The 24,135-nt window shown below is 35.9% G+C and overlaps 1 protein-coding gene and 1 pseudogene across 13 annotated transcripts in view; one reads left to right on the forward strand and one right to left on the reverse strand.

The window, feature by feature from the left end:
- Nucleotides 1-24,135, reverse strand: part of LOC126874335 (protein unc-13 homolog B-like) — a 379,726-nt gene that overhangs the window by 200,122 nt on the left and 155,469 nt on the right. For 6 of the 13 annotated variants that reach the window (XM_050636279.1, XM_050636278.1, XM_050636273.1 and 3 more), the window contains exon 2: nt 23,041-24,010. The exons of the other annotated variants lie outside the window; for them this stretch is intronic. The gene's annotated coding sequence lies outside the window, so the exon portion shown is untranslated. The remainder of the gene's footprint in view (nt 1-23,040; nt 24,011-24,135) is intronic. 13 annotated transcript variants of the gene reach the window in all.
- LOC126878404 (U6atac minor spliceosomal RNA) lies at nt 15,948-16,044 on the forward strand (annotated as a pseudogene).

Below are 24,135 nucleotides of genomic sequence, written 5' to 3' on the forward strand. Positions count from 1 at the left end.
GTTTATTTTTTCGCTATATACAACCAGACAGACTGGTGTGTATTTTAAAATAAGAATGCAGAGCTGCGACGAGCTAAACACGTATATTTCGATCAATTATGAGTTGCACGATATGAATAGTTGACAATCAAAAATAGATCTATTATTTGATATGTAACAAGATAACAGAAGAGTGTGAAGGAATGAAAATATTTGACCAACGTTATTTGACATTGTATATTATCTACTAGAAAGTGTACCATTTGATAATATTCATTAATATTTCTTATTGAAAGAATACAACGTTTTTTTCCTCTTCGAAGCTTTTGTAACAGTTCTTTCAATAATTTTTTTTTTTTTTTTTTTTTTTTTTTTTTAGTTGTGCTCAGTGTATATGCGAGTAAGGATACTTTTAGGTGATGCATTAGTTTCAAATTGTAGATAGATTCTCGTCGTTCGTTTATTCACATTTATTCGCATCGACATTGTTAATAGTGCTTTAAATAGAGCGTACAACTATACAAATCCTGTTATCGTGATTTTTCTACTTCGAGTAAACGGCCTCACAGTTTGTATTTATGGAGATCAAACTCCTTCAGATACGAAGTCATGCTTCAATGAGTAAAAATATACGATCAACAAGATTAGGTATTTTATCGAGGAATCTGGCAAATTGTTCTAACTTTCCAAAGAAAGCTTAAAGTCAAAAGATCGGATTGAAAAGTAGACTTAAAACAGGATACGAAAAATATTCGCGCGAAAGCCAGGAATGTATCAAATTTCGATCGACGAAAAGCGTGAAAGTCTAATTCACACTGAACTTTACTGACCTGCAGTTTGCAATTAGAATTCCAAATAATCCCCTTATGCTCGACCGAACTTTCCTCAGAGCGAAACGTTACGTTATATTACATTATATTACATCATAAATTTCTCAGAACGGCAGCAAGAGCTCACCAAACACCCATAACCCTTGCTTAACGCCTCGTCCCGGTATTTTGTCCAATTACATCGGTACGATCTACGTACAACTGCAATTTATTAGGCTGCGGGACGCGTAGCTGCCGAAGGGAACAGGCAGCGAAGGAAGATCGATGAGCTTCTCCAACGAAATTGGATTTTTTTTTGCCTGCTCCGTGACATCATTCATCTTGAGACAATGGACGCGTCGTGCTGGGAAAAAACAGAGGCGACTGGAGAGACGTAGCGCATCAATCGATTGTTTGAACAGAAAAGAAATAATACTGTACCTTCGAGGAGACAAGCTTCGCGATAACGAAACAGCTAACGAAGGTAAGAGCTGTGTTAATTTACTGTTTAACTGCTATCGTTCTTCTTGGCAACGATAAATTAACAAATTAACGATATAATCAGCACGAAGAGAGTATATTATTTCCGTTTAATTTCATTGAAAAATTAAATAATTAAAAATTAAAAATCCTAAAGCATTGTAAGAAGAATCTGGACGTTCTAAAAAATTGTAGAAATTAAATTTTATGCGATCGATACGTATACATTAGATTTTCACATATTAGCATTTCCTAATTCTTCTCATTCTTTCACCGTTTTATATGTAGCAAATAATTCGTAGTCTCTTCTTTCGTATTTACGTAAAAAAGCATCCTTAATCAAATAGAAGCACGATCTATGAACAACAGATTCTCCAGAATTTGCTAGCCCAGCATTTAATTCAATATCAATTCAATTTCTACCATAATATTTCATTATCTTGATATTTAATGCCATAAGATGTTACCTATTCTTCATTTTCTCAAAAACAAAATGTACACAACAAAGAACTCGATGAATTGCGTCGTTGCAGCATTTTCTCCTCTTTCGTGCGATTACATTTTTCACGTGCTTCGTGTAACAAACCGAGAGAAACTGCTAACAACGCGTGACACGGCCACGTACGTAAAAATGGTTTTCTTCATTTTCCTCAAAAAATACAGTTGCCAGTTGTTTGCAGAACGAGAACGTACTCCTATCGCAGAGTGAAATTTCGATGTCGTAAGTCCTTATTTATTAAAGCGCAATCAGATACATATCGTAGCTCTGCACTTCAATCAGGCACCGGTTGTTCCCATTGGACGTGGCATAACGTCATCCGATTGTGTAGCGTGAATCAATCTCTGTTTATCAAAATTCCGTAGCTTGTTCAATATGGATCAATTCTGATTTTCACAAGTTCCAGATTTTATCGTTAAATTGAGTATTACGGGACCTCGACGTTCGATAACGGGTCGGAAAATTTCAATAAAGCCGTGTAATTATCGGTTCCAACTGAGGCAATCAAGTAATTAATTAACGCCACGATACGGTGAACCATGCGAACGAAACGATAGCCAGTTACGTATGACGTCCGATCAAAGGCTTTTTCAAACGTTCGATGAATTTTGATAGTGATCGGTACTTGTTGCGTGAATTTCATTGTAGGAATTTGCTGTATGAGAAAAGAATTAAAATCTCTCTCGGAATATCTTCTTCATACCATACCGATCGATTCTATCAAACCTCGTCAATCAAGGACGAGTTTCACCGAGATTTATCTGCAAATTCGATTTGCATATTCCATTTCACGTATCTTATCGAAAGTCCATCCACCAAGCTAGGCAATAAAAACCAATCTTGAAGAAACGCGAACAGACATCAGATTCGATCGTCCAGGCTCCACGAAATTTCCAGACGAAAAGAAACAATGGCATTGCTTCTTTCTCGTTTTTTGTGTAGTAAGCGAGAAAATTGTCCTCGCATCAGATAACACGATCGTTGAAGGGCGCACGCATGATTTATCGTTAAAAGGGTAAGACGGGATCAGAGGATGAAATTATATACCTTTGTAAATGTTCCTCCGGTACGCTATAGATCACTGACATAGAAAGACTACAGACGTGTCTACTCTTCTCGACAATCTGTACGTGTCTTACGAGCGAGTCAGTGATGTAACCGATGCGACTATTTATTCAATAAAACGTTACGCAAGGAAAGGAAAAATGTGAGGTTTGTTGATGATGTTTTAGGACGAAGCATGTAAATGGCATTTCATGCAGAGTCTGTGGATGAAAATTTGATGTTTATGGAACGAAGCGGGTTTTATCAACGGTAATAATAAATGGATCGTATCATTTATGAATTCGATCAAACTGATCACGTCAGCTGCGATTTAATGCTCTTTCGCCCTACGTTATATTTATTTGAAGCATCGAGAATATTGTTTTTTTTTAACAAAATAATTAACAGGAAGTTATGTATTTCTGTTTTTAATAAACACGTTGCATTACTGGATTACGTGCGACGAATAAACAAGATAAAATACTATCGAATAAACGTTTAGTGTCGTAGATTAGACGACGAATATAGAGTGCTATTTATTTATAATTCTACGATTAATTCAACAGAACACGAAACGTAGATCTCATTTTGCAGTTTCTTGTAATTATTTAAAATTGGTATTCCCAAATCGTGGATGATTAAAACAATTTTATTTTTAAATCTTCTCTAAGTCTTCTCTTGTCTATGCCTAACTCGATGTCACTCGTTCGATAGAATAATTCGCAGCAAAATTCGTTTCTCGATCCCCCTGGTCTCGAGATATTCCCAAGTTTTTCAAATATCGAAAATTTTATATGCATCAGGAAGATCAGCACAGAGAGTGGTGCTCTCGTTGTGATTAATTCAACAGAAAACGAAGGAGAGATTCCACTTTATAGCTTCACGCAGCCTTGTAAGTTCCCTTGCTGAAATCGTGGACGGTCAAAGTAACATCCGTTCGAGCGATCCTGAATCTACGTTCGAACAACCGAATCCATCTGCTGCTTTAATAATTCACGTGGCATTAGCCGTAGTCGCTGGAAAATATCGATGACAAAAAACGACCGAAAAGTTGGACCAAGCTTTCTGCGAGCTAGTTGAAGCCTCTAAAAATACGAGCAACTTGGTATTTTTCTGATGAACGTGTAATCCATCTTCGATCGTGATATATGTACGCGCATGAAGCGGATCGCGAATGCAAAGTGGTCGTATCAAGAGGATACGATTTCCGGTGTGAATGTGCATCGCGTTGCGTTAGCTTCTTTACCTTTCACGGAATGCATATTCACTCACCGATAAGGTTCTCGATATGTTGCTGTAATGTGCTTGAAACGAGAAACGATACGACCCGGGATCGCATAGGAAACAGCGATGAGGGAGGAGATAATAATAGGTTCAAACGGTAATGGCGAAGTTATGGCATCGAGTCAAAGTCATTTTTACCTCTTTTACTAACCTTTAAGATGTTAGAATCAAATATATTAGCTATGAAAGAAAATTTTGAAAGAGTCGTCTTATGTAGATATTCTATATAGTCATTCGTCTATTTTAAATAAAGTAATTATATATAAATATAGTAAATATAGTATATATTAAATATAGTATATAATAATTATATGAAAGTAAGTATTGTACTTTTTATTAATTATATACATATAGTATCTATTACAGTATTTATTAATAATATTAATTACTGAAACATTTGTGCATTATGGCATTATAAATTTGATGTATAATAACGTTTTCATCATACGTATTATTCATTGTTATTTATTATTTATCAATTTTTATTTCCTATAAAAAGTTAAAAATATCTACTTTTCACATGTATTTGATACCAGAACTATCCACTCTGAATTGTTCGTAATTTCATTACGTTGCGCACTTCTAGTACGGTAGATCTTGAAGCCGGAAATACACAATCGATCATGTGACGTTGTAAAAATGATAAGTCAGCAATTTATACTTTCATGCTTTGTTCGAGCAGAACGCTGAAAGAGTTAAAGTCTTTTGTAAGGATCGAGTAAACTGTATCGAAAATTAACTGATCCGTTTGTTTGCTACGACAGTACCAAGTTTAAGTTTATCGAGAATTGATTAAATATTTAGTTACTCGTGAAAGAGGTTGTTAACAGAGTGTCCTACTTCGAAGTTTAAGAATTCAGACATCACAATAGAGCAAATCGTAGTACGAAGACCACATGGACAGTGTAAAGTTGAAATATATTAAAAATTGGCTTCGAATTTATTTATTTGTCAAAAATCGTTAGCTGAGTGTTCTAGTCTTTTGAAGGTTTTTAGAGTCGAGGTATTACAAATGAAAGATTTACGTTTATAAATTGTCTTGTCAGCGAAATCCTAAAAGATATGGAGCTGAAAACTAGAAGTAGGGTTGCAGAGTATGAAGCTTTATTTCAGTCTTTGCCGAAAAATGAAAGGCCACATGCCACCTTTGTCGCCATAACATTAATCTGTACCGCCATACGATACTTTAGTTTAAGATTTCACTATACCGTAAGGGTTATCATAATAGCCTCATTCCGCACTGAAAATTCTGACAAATTATCAGTGATGCTGAAGCCGTAATAACGACAACAACAATAACAATATATTATAAATCTCCATCCAAAATGGAAATGAAATAAGTTTCCCACTCAAAATGTATTTCACAATATTTCGTTAAATATTCACTGATTTTTACGATTTATGTTACGGAATTTACATTATGAAAACCAGGAAAATTTCAAGTTCATGTTAAAGGTTTTTATTCGATAAATGAGTCACTAGTTTTGGAAAAAAGAGGGGAAAAAGCGGATAAGGTTAAGATGTTGCGCGTTGATGCAATTTCTGACACGCATCAGATTTTGTGAAACGAAACAAGCAATGGAACGATCTCCTGTCTGAAAATCTTATTACCCCGTCGTATCCAACGCATCTGGCGTTTTCGACGATCGAGGCAGAATCTAAGTACGGCAAAACGACCGTTTGGCAGGAAGGCCACGATTGGTTTTCCCTTCCAGAAAACTCGAGACAGCTGTCTCGTTATGTGCGCGGAAATCTGAGCTGAAACGATGCTAATGCAATTTACACTCATATAGATTTTATTCCCACGGAGTAATTCTTCTTGTTAAAAGCTTGTTTTTATTTGTTACTATCGGTCAAATAAAAATTTCACTTTTTAACCACATTCGCTTCTATAATTTATTCGTTACGTATAATTAATATAAATTTAACATAATGATAACATTATTTTGTTACGAATCGTTTCATTTCAAGTTCATTGGCTTTAAAAGAATTTGAGATATATTCATGAAAATCAACAAAAATTTCAACCGATAAAGCATAATTCACCTTAATCTACATTTCATTTTCCATATGCAACTTAACTAAACGCATCTGTTCATGTTTTATAAATTTACATATAAGTTTACATATTCATGTCTATATGTTCCTTCAAATAAATAACGATCAGGAAACATGTCCCATAAGAGTACAATGATCCACGAAAATATTTTCCATGATTGTATTACATGCTGTATAAAACATTTTGGAATTGCATTAGCACTGTGACGAGACGCGATTACCATAATTATATTGGTCAAATTTGAGACGAATATGAAAACGTGCACAAAAGCTACAACATATTTAATACAACTATAATATCTCACAGATCAGAGATCATAAACGCATCGAATGCTGAGTTATACAAATTCATAAATCTGCTCAGTAAGGCCACCTTCGACACCTATTATTTTTCAGATGATTGTTCGCATTGTGTTCTAATTATCCATTGAATATACCTACATTTCACAATAAACATCTTATAACTTCTGTATACACGCTATTTACAACATTATCATAGATATATTTCTCCGAAATTATATTGCCAGAATACTCATTGTAAGAACAATCAATTTCTTATTATCTGCCAATAAGCTGATAAGCTTCAACGAAACCCAAAACAATAATCGACATAATTCATCTGCGATTCCATTCGAAACTCGGAAATACACGCAACAGCTGAACTTGAACATTGAACTTGAATGTTCTTTCGACGCGGTTGGGTCATGGCGCTTACATACATAAGTACATTATATATCGGTAAAAGGTGGAAGTTGACGGAGCAAGGTGGTCGAGTGATCGATTCGCCAGCTCAAGTGGCACGTCGACGCTGAGAAACGGACAGAAATCCAGACGATTCCGGACGTGGGAAGCTTTTCTACTACAAGACGCTTCCGGCATTTGCATGAAAGAAAGTCGCGACGGAGGAAGTTTCGTGGCGCTGATTCATGACGTCGACACCGGTATTAAACGAAGATTAATCTCTATAGAAAGATGGCGAGACGTTGAAATGGGGATGAAAGTAACGCGGATAATCCATTATCAGGCCTTAGTAACTCAAGTCTGCGCCCTGTCGGAATTTGAATTCGTCTCTAGCTTCTTTCCACTGTTATGCCGAAGAACGCGAACTTTTCAATCATCTTCTTCAACCTCCTACTTTCCCTCATTCGCTCCTCGTCTGCTTGTAATACTTTGTCGGCTGAGGTAATAAAGTTGCTGGAATTTTGTTTCCGAATTTCGAATGGTTTTCAAATTTCACGCAGTTTTCTACGATGTCTTTTTCTCTTTTCAGATTCGCTGGAAATCGTACAAGTGATTTTCTGAACCCTTTTGCATAATAGTAAATAATAGTAAATTGGCGATTCGCTTATATAATTTTACAACTGTACGTCGAGTACGATCGGATGATCTGTAATTTGCAAATTTTGTTTGTAAAATTTCGTTTGATTTCTCGTTGAATGTTTTCTTATTATACAGGGAAATTTGTTATTACTAGTAATTTATAAAAATTTCGTTAATATTATTAGTTTATTCGAGATTTACGAAATTGGGAGAAATCACTCTTCTTAAAACAGAATCAAACTGCCTATCTAGTTTCTCTTTGCTTTATTCTAGTAGGAACAATAATCAAAGACGCTCAAATAAATTAAATCTATGCGTAATTTTACTGTAATTTTCAGTAAGCGTTTAAATTCATTATTGTCCTAACATCGTTTAACGCGTTATTTGAAACGAATTAAATATGAATTTTAATTCCGTAAAGTAGCGAATCTGTGTATTTTTGCCGACAAGAATTTCGAGAAACAAAATGTGAGCATTCCAACCGAACAATGGAGAAAAATGACAAAAAAAAAAAAAAATAACATTTCACTGCGCGACACGCTTCGTCAACGAAAAATACGAACGGGGATATTTCCGTCACGTATTGCGCGTAACATCGAAAATTCCGAGACCGAAAGAGTACTCTACGAAATTCAATTTCATTTAGCTTAATTCTATTCGCCTCCGAGACGAGTCGGCCAAGTTAACGCAAAACGAAGCGAATAATGGGAAGGCGTGCTTGCGTTTTCTCTTTGCAAGCGACAATCGCGTAGGGAAAAAACGAGAGAACCGATTGAATTTCGCTGCTACTTTCACGGGTGGCATCGCGATTTAAATTAATCTTCTGAATGCGTCCCATGCTACTGTTAATTGATATTATTCTTTTATTCTGTAAAAGAACATTCAGCTTTAAGTAGAGTGTTTTATAATTTTGAAAATTGAACAGCATTGTTACATTTCTTTAATGTGGAGAAAAATATGAAAGCGAATAATTCTTCGTTTTGACAGCTATGCACAATTCTTTTAACATTTTCATGGTGAAATTTCATGGAAGATTCACCATTTGATTAATATTTAGAATGAATAAGAAATCGATGATCTTTTACTTCTTTTCAAGCAGATCTAACACTTGTACAAAATGTGTACTGGATTGTATATACAAAATGTAAATTGTTGTACCTTATTTCCAACAATATTATGTTTCGTGTCTACATAAATAACATTGTATTTAATTTGTCAGCAAATCTACAAATAAGTAAATTAATAAATCTCTGAATAAAGATAGTTAGACTTGATATACGGTAGGCATCATAAGAATTTCATATGTTAACGTTATTTTCGTATATGTTTTTAATATATGAATGCTCAAGTGAGCATTTCAACGACTTGAAAACGCGGAAATTCAAATGAGTGTTGGAGAGAACTTGAGGAGCAAAAGTACCATTATGGAATATAAATACGTCTTTTAACTTTCTCAAGTGAATTGATATCTTAGTATGGCAGTAGTATATGTCAACGATACATGAGGCGAATATCAAAAGTTACAGATATTAGTTCATCGCAGGACATTAGCGACAGAGTAAAGTTGAGAAGCGCCATTTAAAGCGATATGAAAAGTTCTGCTGATAAAAGAAACTTCCTTGTCAATGTAGCATTGTAATCTTGCCACTGTGTCGATTCAATCGAGCTTCTCGTATCAGGAGCTTATATCGAAGTATGATATTACTGTCAGAACGGTAAGTACCACTGACTTACATGTACGCTACTTTACTGTAGAAAAGATAAGAATATCTTTCATACACCTTTTCTTGCATTTTCATATCACTCTCGTAAATATCGCAACTCGACAAATATAAAAATGGGAGGGCAAAAATCATCCCAAGAAGTAAAAAATATTTAATGTTTGGATTGTTAAAGGAAGCAATTTCTTGTATGAATGTTTCTCAGAATATCCTAAACCGGGAGATTTCTTAGTTTTGAAATTTACGAACTTGCTAGTATTCGGCAAATTTTTAATTTTTTTATTAGTTTTAGAAACATTTCAAATTTTTACGTATTCGACGAATAAACAATCATCACTTCCTCTCTCTCTCTCAATATACCTTTGTCTATACGATAAATATTTTTAAAGTTGTAATAAAATCATGAATAGCGCTTAGTACCTAAAAAATTATCTCTAAGTATCTGAATTACACTTCTCAAGTACGCTACAGTTTTCATTATTTTATTTTTACCCAATCGTTACGTTACGATAACAGGTGAGGTCACGGAAATAAATGGGCTGTCACTTTTATTTCGTTCTTACCGTTCTTACTTGGCCTCTTGCCCTTATGAATCTTATGATTTTTTCAGTGGCTACTTTAGATGTCGTTAATTATTCAACAAGTCTGTAGTAGGTCGTATAATATCAAAATATTATACTCACTTATGAAGAAACACTAATGGCTTATTCGTTACGTACGTTACTCACACGTTTTGCTAATGGTACATATACTATACAGTGTATATACACATATTTCAATGTAAAATAATTATAGTAAATATCATTTCGTATTTAGACGTTCAAAGTATCCTTTTGAAGTATAGAAATTATACTAACCAAGTGTTTGAATTAAACTTCGTCAAGAGTACAAATTGCCTTTGTTATCGAATCGGAATTACAATCAATGCAACGAGCAGGAATTATAGGTGTCGATATTAACGCAGCGAGGAACGTGCAAGAATTAATAACAAAGTACGTGATATCATTGAGTTCATGTAGGGCATAGAAATACCGAAAAAACGAAGCATTTCAGAAGAATAAAATTTATTAGCAGATTAATAGAAGTTTTTATACCAAATTCAACCTTGCTTGCTTCGTAATTATTCTAAAAATAAAAATTTCCCACAGCATATAAACTAATCCCAAACCCACTTGTCCTAATTCCAACAAGTATTTCAGAATATCCAACGGTATTTAACTAAATTACAACGTCGAATTATAATTAATAAGTGGAAATTAATTAAAATATTTATATATATGTACACGTATATTTTTTGTATCTGAAAAAATCTTAGCCATGGAGAGACACGTAATCTTTTCGTAAATCCTTCAATCTGATTTCCTCGTTTTATTACATGGTTCAAGGATTCTTTCTTACATTTCCTTTTTTCAAACAATCTTCGATACTAGCCGTCATTTGCTTTCGACTCAGACACAATCGTCCGAAATTAACGCATGTAGACGAAACTCGACTGACAAGAAAGAACGATTACGAGATGAAAGAAAGCAAAAGCAGAGAAAAAAAACCCCAGACAACGGGAAAACGCAGCGAAAATGCAGGAGAAAGGAAGAAATAGTAAAGAACAATGCTATCTGTGTGGATAGAACATGTGTTTACGAGCACGCTTGCTCCGTGCTTTGATCTCCTCGGATATACTATCGTGTACTATTGTCTAGAGAAAAAATAACGGGCAAACAGAGAGACAGGCTAGATGACGATGGAAGGTAGGAATGTAGATAAAATGGAGAACAATCGAGGCGGGAGAGGACGGTGTGGATAGACCAGGATTCTTTTTGTAAAACGAATTGCGAGAGGAAATCGAGGGTCGCAGAACGCTGCATAAACGAAATTTTCTAGGCCAATGGTTTAAAAAATAAATGAAGCTCAAAATTTCAGGTGTAAGTGATTAGTTTATTTATTAGAGAATTTTTTTCTAGATAATTCCGATAATTTAAGTGACAATATAATAGTTAAAATATAGTTTTAAAATTGTACACTTCAAAGTTTGATTGTTATTATACTGTTTTGAGGATTTCAAATTTTTATTTGTAAATCAAATATTGTTCCATATATAAGTATTATTTTTCTATTAATAATACTTTATTATTGCTGTAAACGTAGATTATTTTGATTTATTTGCAACGTTTACAAATTCATTAATACATTTTCAATTAGTGTGTATGTTATGAATATATTATATTTCGACTGAAAACGCGTTTGGTTCTGAAGATTGCGCTATGGCATAGCAACATCTCCTCTTTTAATTTTGTTTCACGCGATATATGATGCAGTCGTGAGCATAAAAACTGGTGAATAATTCGTAAGAAATAAGAAGGGCATAAAAATGCTGCAGTAAGATATAAGACAAGACTGTGGACGAGTACAAGGAAATTGAGAGAATTACGTAGAAATTGTATTTGTTATACGTGTAACATGATTTCGAGATAAATTCAATGACAACTGAATCTTTACGAAAAGAATGCAATTTTATAAAAGTATGTTCGTACGAAAGGTTAGTTCAATATACTTGTGTCTTTCCATTTAGTTCGGATATATTTTAATGTTTACATGTTTATACACGCATACTACGTTCTTTAGTTAAAATATCTTATCTACCATTTCAAAACCGAAGAAGATAGAAGTTTTATCATTTTCTTTGTTAGGTCCGCAACGCTGGTCTACTCGACTGCTCTCCAACTGATTCCTTTTGGCTTTGAGCACTGCACAACTACGTGCCGTCTACGTTCGAAGCACTACCCAATTTAACGTATTGGGGACATGATCATTATAAGTCTCTTGACTGGCACTGATTCTCACTTGTTGTTTGATTGACAACTATTTTACTTGTAATCTTAGTTCCTCTGATTCTCTGACTTGACTCGAAATTAAATTGTCTTCCTGATCTCTCTTGTCTTCCGCCTATCTCCTCCAAGGGACATCCTGATCGAGAATTTCCAAGGTTGCTGACTGCCCTACTAAAGACAATGACCAATCAGCAGTTCTGCGGGACTTAGCAATTCTCTTCCAGGAGTCATCAAAGGTGATCTCTAGATCAGAGACATTTCCTGCGAGTCTCAACAATCGACGCCAGTGCTTAACGCCGATTGAGACACTACGGAATCCTTGATTCATGCCACGGCTGTGTATGGCAACGACTTTGACACAACTTTCTCAATTCGAACACGAATACTGTGTGTACTTTTTTATTTGTATAAAAGAAAATATATAATTATATAGAAATTAAAGAAACAGAAGATTACCTCGAAAACATACCCTTTAACAAGGCTATTAAACACAGATTAACAATTGTTACTAATTATCAATATAATCTGGATTAATAGAAATTTGTACAGCGTGCGTCGCATTTAGATTCAGCCAACTTGCTTCTCTTGATCCTGTCCTCTACAAAGCAGATTAAATTTCTCAAGAGGAAATTTTTCTTCTCTGAAGAGGAACTTATCCAAAGAGGCAATCATTCATCAAAGATCAATTTAGTGGATACGATTACTCGTATGGGAAACAAACGTCGACAACGTAATAGCTTGCGCGTATCGCGTATGAGATTTCAAACGGTTAACGAGCGACCGATTTGACGTTCGGGCAGACGAGGAATTGCGAAACGGACACCCGAGACCGAACGTAAGCGATCCAGTCAATGGGGAACCATTATCCAATGGTTGTGTACTAACGAAACCCTGACAGTTCCAAATATGTACGTCGGTCACGCTATTCCGAAGCGACTCGAAAGCGATAACGGTGAAACGTTCCAGTGAATAGCCGCCGCATGATGCAAAGTGACACCTATCCTTACCGTGGATTGCATCACATTGCAAAAGCGCGGATAAAGGGATACCAGGAGATTCTGATAGACGGTAGGAAATCGACGCGTCTCTGTCTCGAGACGGCCGTGTCCTTATTTTTGACAGGAATCCTTTTTTGAAATGCAGAGAAAGGAAACCATGAGTTAAAGTAATATATATACAGGAAATATGATTTTGAAAATTGGAATATTTGAAAGCTTGGATATTTTGAGATGTAAATATTTAAAAGTTTGAGTATTGAAAAATTCGAACACGTAAAACCATAAATTTGAAAATGTGCTGTTGTTGCATTTCAGTATTTTTTGTCATTTTTCTCAAGGGTCAAGGTTATGAAAGGAATTGCAACCTAAATTTCATTTTCTTTTCCATTATCATATTTCATAACGGTTTCAGAAGACCATGATCCATCAACGTCAAAGTTAAACGGTATAACAGTAACAATAAATGAAACCTTTTATCTCTAAGAAAGCAGCAACAACTGCTTCTTTATACATATACGTTACACAAATTACCGGTAAGTTGTTCGTTTCATATTTCCAGCTAATGTTCCCAGAAGACGTTATATAATATCGCAGCAGAGGCACGCAATACAATCGTTAGTCTTTTGTTATCATATGTACGTTTATGTGATTCGAACGGGGCAACGAAACCGCGTATAGACCACATTTCGGCTTGAAATAAGAGATACGAATGGTAGTACTAAAAGCGTTCAAATAATTTCGTCAGTCTGTGTATACGTATGTACACAAAATCTTATACGAAATTTTATTTCTTCAAAATCTGAATCAACAACAGTCATTTAATTTCCGCACTTAAAATCACATCTTCAAATTTACTATTACAATACCTATTTCCTATAAATTTGTAGAGAGTACTACTGTTTAGTCGTGTTCAACTCACGTCGGGGTTATCAATGTAGAGGATTTAGTCTCTGTAGAGGATGGTTGATTTGTTCTAATAACGAGATAACTGGCTGTTGAAAATCGAAGTACATTTAAAGTGATAAATAAATTAATACAGACAATAATCGCTCGTACTAACAGATTCGCTAAAGATAGTGTAAATCGCTAATTAGATCTCTGATAACTCGTTGATAACTGATAGATACTCTGATATTGACTCGCGCGACTGACTAATAACTGAACTCCTTACGATCGCGTCCGTTTATTTATACTAGTCGGGGGAAAGCCGGAAAATTTGAATTCGTCTTCGTTCGATGGTTGCACGTAGCGGCGACATTGTTTTGTCCAGAGGTTATTTATTAATACGTTGTGTGTATCCTAACGATATTGATACTCCGAGGCAAAATAACAACATGATTTGAATTTATTGAGATACGTATAATTTTATGTGCTAGACTAATTTAGCTGTGTAGTAGTAGTACTTGTATGCAAATATCAATGTGTGGAAGTATGTGTGTGTCTCGAAGGCAAATGAATGTAAACTGTTCAGTCAGTTTAACATTCGGGTGTGGAAGAAAGTGCTGAGACGCGTGCAAGTGTGTATCGATGAATATCTTTGAAATCGCTTATCAAATAAATATATAACTATTCTAATATGAATTCTAAGTGTAAATTTAGTGTTCCTATACCATTAAGATCAAGATCTATCAAGATCCAAAATTCTCAACAGAACTGTCCTCTAGCTCATGTGCCGCTACAAATTATCCGTTAAAAACGATGTTAGTGTCACATAAAATAAAAAAAAGAAATCAAAGATGAAAACAAAAATAAAAAAAGAATTTATTTTTTAACACTTGATTTACACTAACTACAATTTGCTTCTGAACTGCAGCCGTGACTTTCCAAGACTGAAGCTCTTACAATTTGGCTTTCGATCGGATCTGTTCCTTTTTCCTTTGTCACCCCACAATGTCCTCACTATCCACGCGTTTGTTAGGCGTCCGCGACCGTTGCCACGTACGCCTTCTTCTCGAACATTCGGCGGATGGCTCGTTAGGCACATCTTTATTTCATATTTACATCTTTATCTTATTTATATTACATCTTTATGATACACATCTTTATCTCCGTCATCAGTCCATCGGATTTGAAGTGTGCCGGTCGTGACATTAGCTGCGTGGTAATGCGTGGTCCGTCCCTGTCCAAATTATAAGCCGACTTTAACACCGAGAAAGCATCGCGAAATATTTCGCCACGGATCGTCCATATCCGGTGGACGACGAGGCTGAACCGCGATGAAAATCGTGACAGCGTTTAAGCTGGATACCGTTGCAAAAGTTCCAAGTAATTCCAGCGCGGTGAAGATTTTCAGGATGCGGTGGCTGGCTAAAAGGTACATAGCTACCGAGAGAATTTCACGGCGTTGCGACCTCGCATTCTAGGCGAAATAAATCTAGATTAAACGGTGCGATATCGAACTCATCTCCACGGAATAAGTGCTCCCCCGTGGAACAAAGGAGTTTCGGTACTCTAAACTCTAAGGTATCTCGACTTTATGAACCAATAAAGGCGGTTCCAGCGTTTAGAGGGCACTCGTTTCCAAAGTAAACTCACTGGGCTGCTCCGCCTTAGTCTTTGCGTCCTCGAAACGACTTCCGATGAGAATAGAGAGTAATATCATCCTTCTCAAGGAAGCTTAGATTTTACTTCCTGCAGACGAATTTCCTAGACTTCAAGGTTACTTTGATTTTTTCTCTTTTCCGTTCGAAATGTACGTTAGCTGTAAGTTGTATGTTACGTGTAACGTCGTTACGATGTGCACGTGGAATGTACAGGGAGGAAGAGAACGAGTACTCGTCGAAGGAAGAGTAGAGATATTTAGTGATCAGTATATTAGATTGTTCGAAAAGTTTCTTTCGTTTTATAAGGAAATAATACACGCATTATGTTTCCTGTTTTATATTAGTTCATTGAATTATTGTTAAATAGATGGTACATTTATACTGTACGTGTGAAAGTGACGTTTAGCACTCCCCTAGACAACGATGGAACACGTATAAACGGTAAGGCACTGTCGCCTTTCGGGGGCACTTGCCAGAATTTTCAGTCAGGGAATTTTTAAGACTGATTCGAACAAGAGGACGCGGGAAGGGGGTGCAACGGAAAGATAATTCGTAAGAGGTCCCTGGAGCACTCCTGTCACACGCGTAGGATGGTCATCGTGGAGGTTTAGTCGGAAAGAGTCCGACACTACTCTGCTGTTGCCGATTATTAGCAGCAGCGGAGTGTCCATGAGGATTTCTCCACGTGCAAAAAAAAAAGAGAAAAAAAGGAAAGGTCTCAGTTGAGACAAAAGCGATTAAAAGCGGGTAGAAATTATTAAAAGCCGTTAGAAGTGATTAGAAGTAATCAGAAGAAAACAAACAGTAACGTACACGTAGAGCTGAATAATTTGTAAATAAATGTTTAACTATTTGTTTTTCCAAATCCTCTCTATACCTTAACAATTATGCACGAACATAATAATGGAAATAGAACGAAATGGATCATACCTAATTCAATAAAATAATACAAAACAGAAATTGTTGCTTATCTGTTATCACCTTATGGAACGAAAAAAACTTTTTGGACAACCTAATACAATTCCAGGAAGCTCTTGTATCAAATTTGTCTTAATTTAATTTATATTTGTTACTTGAAATAAAAACACGACAATCGTTCTATATTTATCATGCTCCAAAGTGGAAGAAAGTCAGTACACAAAAGTTCTATATTCTAGAAAAAAAATAGAAACAAGATTTTTCCGTATTTCCGTACTTATACAGTAGCCTGGATGGAACAGAAACTTTGAAGCATGTAATGTACATAATTACGTACATTGTATATAATACGGTTACTCGAAGTCATCGAGTCAAGCTAATTCCAACAGACATAAGTAGCCAAGCTTCCTCCTTCTGTCGTCTTGGCGATTTCACCGAAGAATTTTCAAAATGGAAAATGTTCGAAATCGGTAAATCAAATTTTGAAAAGCAAAATTGTATTTATAGATAGATCCACGAAAGAACAAGCGAACACTTCTATCGTCTCACGAGGAACACATTTTCCATTTGATAAATTTGACAAGTTACCACTCAGCATCCATTCGTCTCTTTCAAAACCATTCGCGTCCAAAGAAACGAAATTTTCACAATCTTTTACTTGAATTGGACCATAGCCGAGGATAGATGAAATGCTTGTAAAAAGATAAAAGTATCAGAATGAAGGGCTCGACCGAATTACGGAAAGGTACAAAAATAGAATGAGTCTGGCCGAAGAAGGAGGAGAGAAACAAAGGAAGAAGAAGCGAAAAGGAGTCAATGACTCGTAGACGGCGCCCGTATCGATTGCAAATATTTAAAATACGAGGTCAGAGACAAGAGGGTGCTCGAGCTAAAGTCGCCTTTACCTCGGAGAATAAGTAAATAATGAAGAAGCGGATGAGGGTGAAGCAGTATGTGCACGGCACGCGTCGCATGGGATTCGTCAAATCGCTTTAGCGCAACTACGCGAAACGGGGTTGTTGCCTTGCCACTGGCTGATCGCCATCATCCCTGACCTCTCTCAATCGCTTGACATCCAAAGTTTCTTACTCTTACCTTGTCGTTGTTATTAATTATTTTCAGGAACTTGAAAACACGTGTGACGTTTCTTTACGTTTTAGAGCTGACGAATTTTCGAATCGTTATCGTAAAAAATTAACAATATAAGAGAGAGATTTGTCAGACTTCGAAAAATTCCAAATTTTACCGAGTCTTCTTGAGGTCTCAAAACGCGCGACTGTTTGCAATCGAACACATCGCATACCATTTTCTTTCATAAAATCAATCGCTAAATTTCCTCTTCCGCGCTCTTCTTCGCTCTCAATCTCGCAGAACAGAGGAAAAAATTCATTGGACACAACAAAGAACAGATATGTCTCGATAGAGAACGACGGCGCGGCGACAAGGCAAATTGGTTCTCGCGGGAAACGAAATACGCGGAATGAAACGAAACGAATAGCTCTTAAGATATCAAGGAATTGCATAGTCGTCGCATTATCCCGATATCGGTTCGTGTTTGAGTAATGAAAATGTTGTTCCAGAGAGAACGAAAATATCTGGATAACAATGGGCGAGATCGCGCGATAACAACTTCATTTGATGCCCTGGAGACTGGACACCGATCTCGCCTTACTGCATCGCTTTCCATCGGATCGCAGACGATGTTCATGAAGCAATTACACGCGACGGTCAGGTGGAATTGCGCGTTCAATCTCTTGTTCGTCGAGGTCAACCGAAAGGAACCGTCACGACGCCTGGGACGCTTCTAAATTTGTCTTTGTTCGAGAAACGTTCTGCGATATTTTAAAGTAAGCACAGTTGCATATCGTGTGGAAAATTATAGCGGAGAAATTGATGTCTATTAATGAAAATGATGCGATAGCTTTCTAGAATAGAAAGTGTATTTTTGTTTAGTCGCATTTCCTGGTTTTATGAAGTTTAGTATATTTCGTTTCTATTAATTTTATATTTCTGCAAACGGAAGGTGATCATTTTTTCAAAATGTTAAATATCATACAACGTGTATTTTTTAATCGTCTCGCTTCCTGGTTCTCGAGAATTCTGCTGCTTTTATATTTTTATAACTACATTTTTGATATTTGTGCAAGTGGAAAGAGACTTCAGTATCTGTAAATTCAAATATTTAAAAACTGTCATACTTTTAAATTACATACGCGTATTTTGCAGAGTAACGATTAATGCGGAATCAAAATTTATATTAATAATTAATCTGTGAAAATATTTTTTATTATTATAATTATATAATCTCTCTCTTTCTTTCTCTAACATTCTTTTAAAATTTATTAAAGACATTATCGTATGATTTGCATACCTTATTTGCACCTTCGCAGCAATTATAATTATATTTCTGTTATTTAACGAAGACCTTTAAAGAAACTGTTTCGGTTGAATATCGTACTCGAATGCGTAGTCAATGTATTCTGCATTAATCCTAGCACTTTATCGCTGCCGGTATAATAACAGCTTTATTGTCTGACAATGAACGAGGTTTATCTACTGTCACGCTTCCGTAGAATTCGGTTATAGCTGTCGACCAACTTTAACCATTAATGCATACTCCTTGATTGCACTCTGAATATTTCGTATATTTTATGACCTGCGGCGGTAAAACTTTGTTTTATTAGGAAGATGCTTCAGTTTGTTCAAGACACAAAAGTTCAGTGAGAAGAACTTTATTGAAAAGACGAGCACTGTATTTCCAGTGTATAATATTTGTCCCTGCGAATAATTTTTCTATTGTATTCATAATTATTACGTGATTGACGTAAATTTGTACTAACACAATGAAAGAGTTCCACTACACGAGTCACGTTTTGTATAAAATAAACAATTGAAGAAAAATCGTACGAAAAACTGATTATGTTTTTATAATACTATGTGATATATTTATAATATAAAATGCAAATTTCAAGCTATTCTGTTTTTAATTCCACGACTTCGTCATATTTGATACGTTAAAAGCTTTCTTCGATATACATACGCGTCGCTATATATCGCATTTACGAAATTCTACGTAATTATTTTATTATTATTCGTTAACTGTTTAAGCACCGAACAACATCAATCCTTAATCATGCGTCTTATCCGCGGGCCGCTTATAATTAACAATCCTGAGTACGATTTCGAGATGTATTATCGCATGTTGCAAGAAAAGAGATGGTAAGTGCGATAGAGAGCGGAAGGCGATGTCAACAAGTGTCTTGGCAAGTTTAAGCGATTTTTCAGAGCTAGGCTTCTTCCTGGCGAAGCTCGTAAAAGCGCTCCGTTCTCACGCGACGCGACCAGGAAATTGCGCCGCGTGTCTGCCAAGTGACCAAAAGCTTAATTTCACGAGCGGCAATCGAGCTTGTCGTTCAAATAAATCACAGAGAGGTTTCTTGCGCTATAACATCGCTGAGTTATTGTATCTTCCTTCATAATCGCGCCATTTCACCCATAAACCGACACTGTTTTATGTACAATGGATAAAGGATATTTTACGAACTACGTTTGCTTCTTTTAAAGCCACAATTTCTCGAACAAACTATCTTCTCTCGCGATTTATTCAACATTATTCTATTTTAGTTTGAAACTAGAACCACCAAATCATTCAAAATCTTTCATTCTAGTTTCACATTTCTTGCCTTTGTAATTACTAAAAATATGTTGAGATTTTTGACAAAATCAATATGATTCGATAGAAAAATAATTACATATTTGTTTATTTCTATCGCGTTTCTTTATTTATAATCTAAGACAAAATTCGTGTGGGCTGAGATTTTAATTACAATCAAACATTTCCTATGTTTTCAACGCCCAACAACATTAATATCCATTTTACCACTACATTTTACTAATCCAATTTATCGCTTGACAGTGTCTCAAGACGGTAACAGTATCCTCTCAATTTGAAATTACAATGGAAAGCGGGCATCGTGAATTTAAAAATAATACGATAGAACAAGCGATATCGAGATCGACATTTTCACGAGCCGTTATCCGAGTCCAGGTTGCAACTACGAGGCAGTGAACCCTGCTGTCTTTCATAAATTTTAATCAAAGAGCGACACGATAGCGTGCCTCGAAGAGTTATTTCTGCGTGAAACGAGCAGGGGTCCAGACCAAGTAGATGATCATGCATGTTTTATTACACCGCGTTTTCCTTGTTGGCTTTCAACTGAGAAACGTCCGGGAATCCTTACAGGACGAAACCTTCCTTTTTTCCGTGGAACGCGACCGGAAAGTTAATTGAAGGCAGCGACACGGAACGTGTCGGAGAAACCATAAAGAGAAGAATGGGACGGGAATGGCGGAATTATTCCGACCACGTGTCACCGATTCCATACGCTGCCTCTGTCTGCCGACAGGCCCCTAATTGAAAGAAAAAAGTTTTCCTAGTTTGCACGAGATGTGAACAATCGAATTACAAAGTATTCTTATTCGTCGATGAGCGACATTAAAAACTTAATCGACTTTCATACGTTTGATCGTATTGATCTTATTTGAGCTTCTAAAGGCAATCAATAAATTTCGATTTCTATTAGGTTTGTCCGAAAAGTATCTTTCTTTTACAACGGCGCATCTTTATACAAACATGAAACCTAATCTATCGAACGTTGTAATCTTTATCTTGATAGAACACAATGGATTATACGTAATTCGACAGAATAATATAAAAGGGAAAATGTGCTTCCATTATTTCCCTATAAGACGAAAGAAACTTTTCGGACGACCTAATATTTTATGATTGCTTTAGTGAAATTATAGTTCTGTGTTTGTATATGTAAAATAAGTACTTTTATCTGCCAGAAAGCGTGTGTACTTACGCGTGAAAGTTCACAGAAGTTTGTATCTTATAAGCTGGCTCACATATTGTTATACATAAACGATTAATTAACTCGTTCCAGAGGACATCGCTCATCAGCGACTGGATTTTGTTAATTTCGCTCGATAATTTTAATCGTACAATCACTTGCACCTGTATCAGAACTGTGTATTATAAAGATTATTAGCGGATAAGTGTCCTAATAAATTGTACGTAAACTTTCATGGAATATAGAACATATAGTTTATCGTAAATTTAAACAATAGTCGCTAATCCAGAAATAAATTAAACACTCCAATTTCATTGATTTTTGACGTTATAATTCGATGATACAAATTTCCTATCTTTAAATGTATATTCATTAAACATATATATTTGTTCAAAGGCGATATAGTGAAACAATTGACAGAGAATAATTGGGAAAATGTATGCGTCCTAAAACTTAACCGAATGATCTTCATTAAGCTCTGAAAACGAAACAATTGTATACTTTGTTTAAAATCACTGGAAAATCAACGAGAACTTAAGCCTACAAAGAAATTATTACGGTCAGAGAACGAGTCGCTTCGAACTGACTAACTCTGTCCCAACAAGAGTTTCTCGTAACTCTGATACTTACAAGGATATTTAGACGCTAATGACCATCGAACCCATAACAAGATAAACTTTCAAGCCTATTCCATCGAATAAAAGTTTATCGTATGAAACTTTCGATTTTCAAGAATCTATTTCCTTGGTGTTCCCTGAAAACGCAGTGGATCATAATCCTACGTGTTTTTCATTAATACACACTTTATTCTATTTGTAATAAAATTTTTATGTTTCACGTAGATTGTGGATTTTAAATTGTAGGCATCTTTTAATAAAATTGTTAATATATTACTACAATTGTTAATATATAACTATTGTCAATAGTATAATATATCATTTTGCTTATTATATAAATTATCACGTTAAATTTCATATTACGATATAATTCATTCGCAACATTTTCCAATTTTAAAACAAATATGATAACAGTCGTCCTTAAAGTTTCCAGCGGGAGTTTGTAATCTTAGCACTCAGAAATACCAAAGTACTCAGAATACCGGGCCATAAGAAAATACGACATTCTAAGGACAAACACGTGAAAATTAATCTGAACATTGTACAACCGAATAATACTAATCTCACGTAACAATTATCCAACCACCCACGAAATCGTTTAATCAAACGTTATCACCAGTGGATTCCATTTCTCAGGGGATGAAACGAAGATATTACACAGTCGTATCGAAATCACTGCAGCGTCGTTGTAAACGTCACTTTAATTCTCAAACGAATGGCGATATACTAAATATAGAGAATATCACCGCGTTGTAATCATTTACAATACACGATGCTCGTAAATATTTTCCTGTTGAATCTGTCTCTTCCGATGTCCTTGCTTCACGAATACTGTCTGCCTCCCTATGTACGAAGGATACGCAGCCATGGCGAATGAAAAACAAATAGAAAACAAAAATGACGATGCTTTTAGAGGCAACAAGTGTTATCTATTCATTCTACATATCCGTAGGAAATACAGCGCAGCCTCGTTGAATCTTCAAGAACGAGGATATCCAAAATTGGATAGAAACCACGAGTCATACAGCACCATGGAAACTGTTCGAGATCGTAAAGACCGTGTTTGAAGGACCTATTCTACTGTTGCCTTACCTTCGTAATGATACGGAAACCGAACGTAGCTTCCGTTATGAACGGGTGAAGTCTTAACTGCAGATTAAACCAGGTACAACCATTGGGAAGGGTCCGGTCGAGGACCCGTGACGCGCACTAAATCTAAATACATTTGTAGGCCGTTTTACCCTTCTCTCTGTTTCTTCTCTCCACTCCTTCTTGCCTCTTACTCTTTCTCTACTTCTTTTTTCATTTATTCCTCTTGTTTCTTCAATTTTCTCTTTTTTTCTTTCTTCTTCTTCTTCTTCTTCTTCGCCTTCGTTGTCGACTCTTTCAGTTTCTCTTAAATTATTCTTAAGCTGGAGGTAGAATTCGAAGAACGGCTACAGAGGGAACGGCGCGTAAAGGTAGTTAGTAATTGAACTAGGCGAAATCGTAAACTCCGGAAGTGATCTGAATAATATACAATATTAATTGACAACATTCGTTTTGGTCGTTCTTCTCTCCCTTAATTCGATCTCGTTCATGCGTTTCTCGCTGATACTTACGCGCGTGTTCCCGCGCGCACCATTAGGCTTAACATAGATATTCTTATCGGACAACGTGTAAACCTCGAACGAGTAGATAAAACAATAGATTCGAATAATAACTCTTTTTTTTCTCCAGAGACATATACGTTTAATATATTAGTAGATTTTTCTTTTTAATAATTAATTATCATATATTCATATATTTCCATATACACATATATAAGTGGTATCTTTAATCTCGCGTTAGCTATCGTGATTCCATCGACGAGCCACTCTTCGTTCTCTAAAACCTTCTCTATTCTTCTCTCCCTTCTTTTAATCGATATGTCAGACTGTTCCCATTCGTTCGTTTAAATTATTCATCCCTGTTCCTTCCCTCGGTACCGAGTTTCTCCCCGAGCTCTTAACTCGTTCAGTCTCCAACGTGTGCTGCACCTTCCGCCGATATAAGACACTTTTCCTCGTTGATCACGCCGCCTCTGCAAACGGAATTTCACGCGGTGATGCGTACGGTGATCACGCAGTGTCGCGTCACGTCGCGCCGCGGGGAACGTGCAAAATACGAGGAACGCGTGCGCTGCGACCAAACCACCTACGATCTCCT

Source organism: Bombus huntii, chromosome 2, assembly GCF_024542735.1.
Source record: "Bombus huntii isolate Logan2020A chromosome 2, iyBomHunt1.1, whole genome shotgun sequence".
Classification (NCBI taxonomy): domain Eukaryota; kingdom Metazoa; phylum Arthropoda; class Insecta; order Hymenoptera; family Apidae; genus Bombus; species Bombus huntii.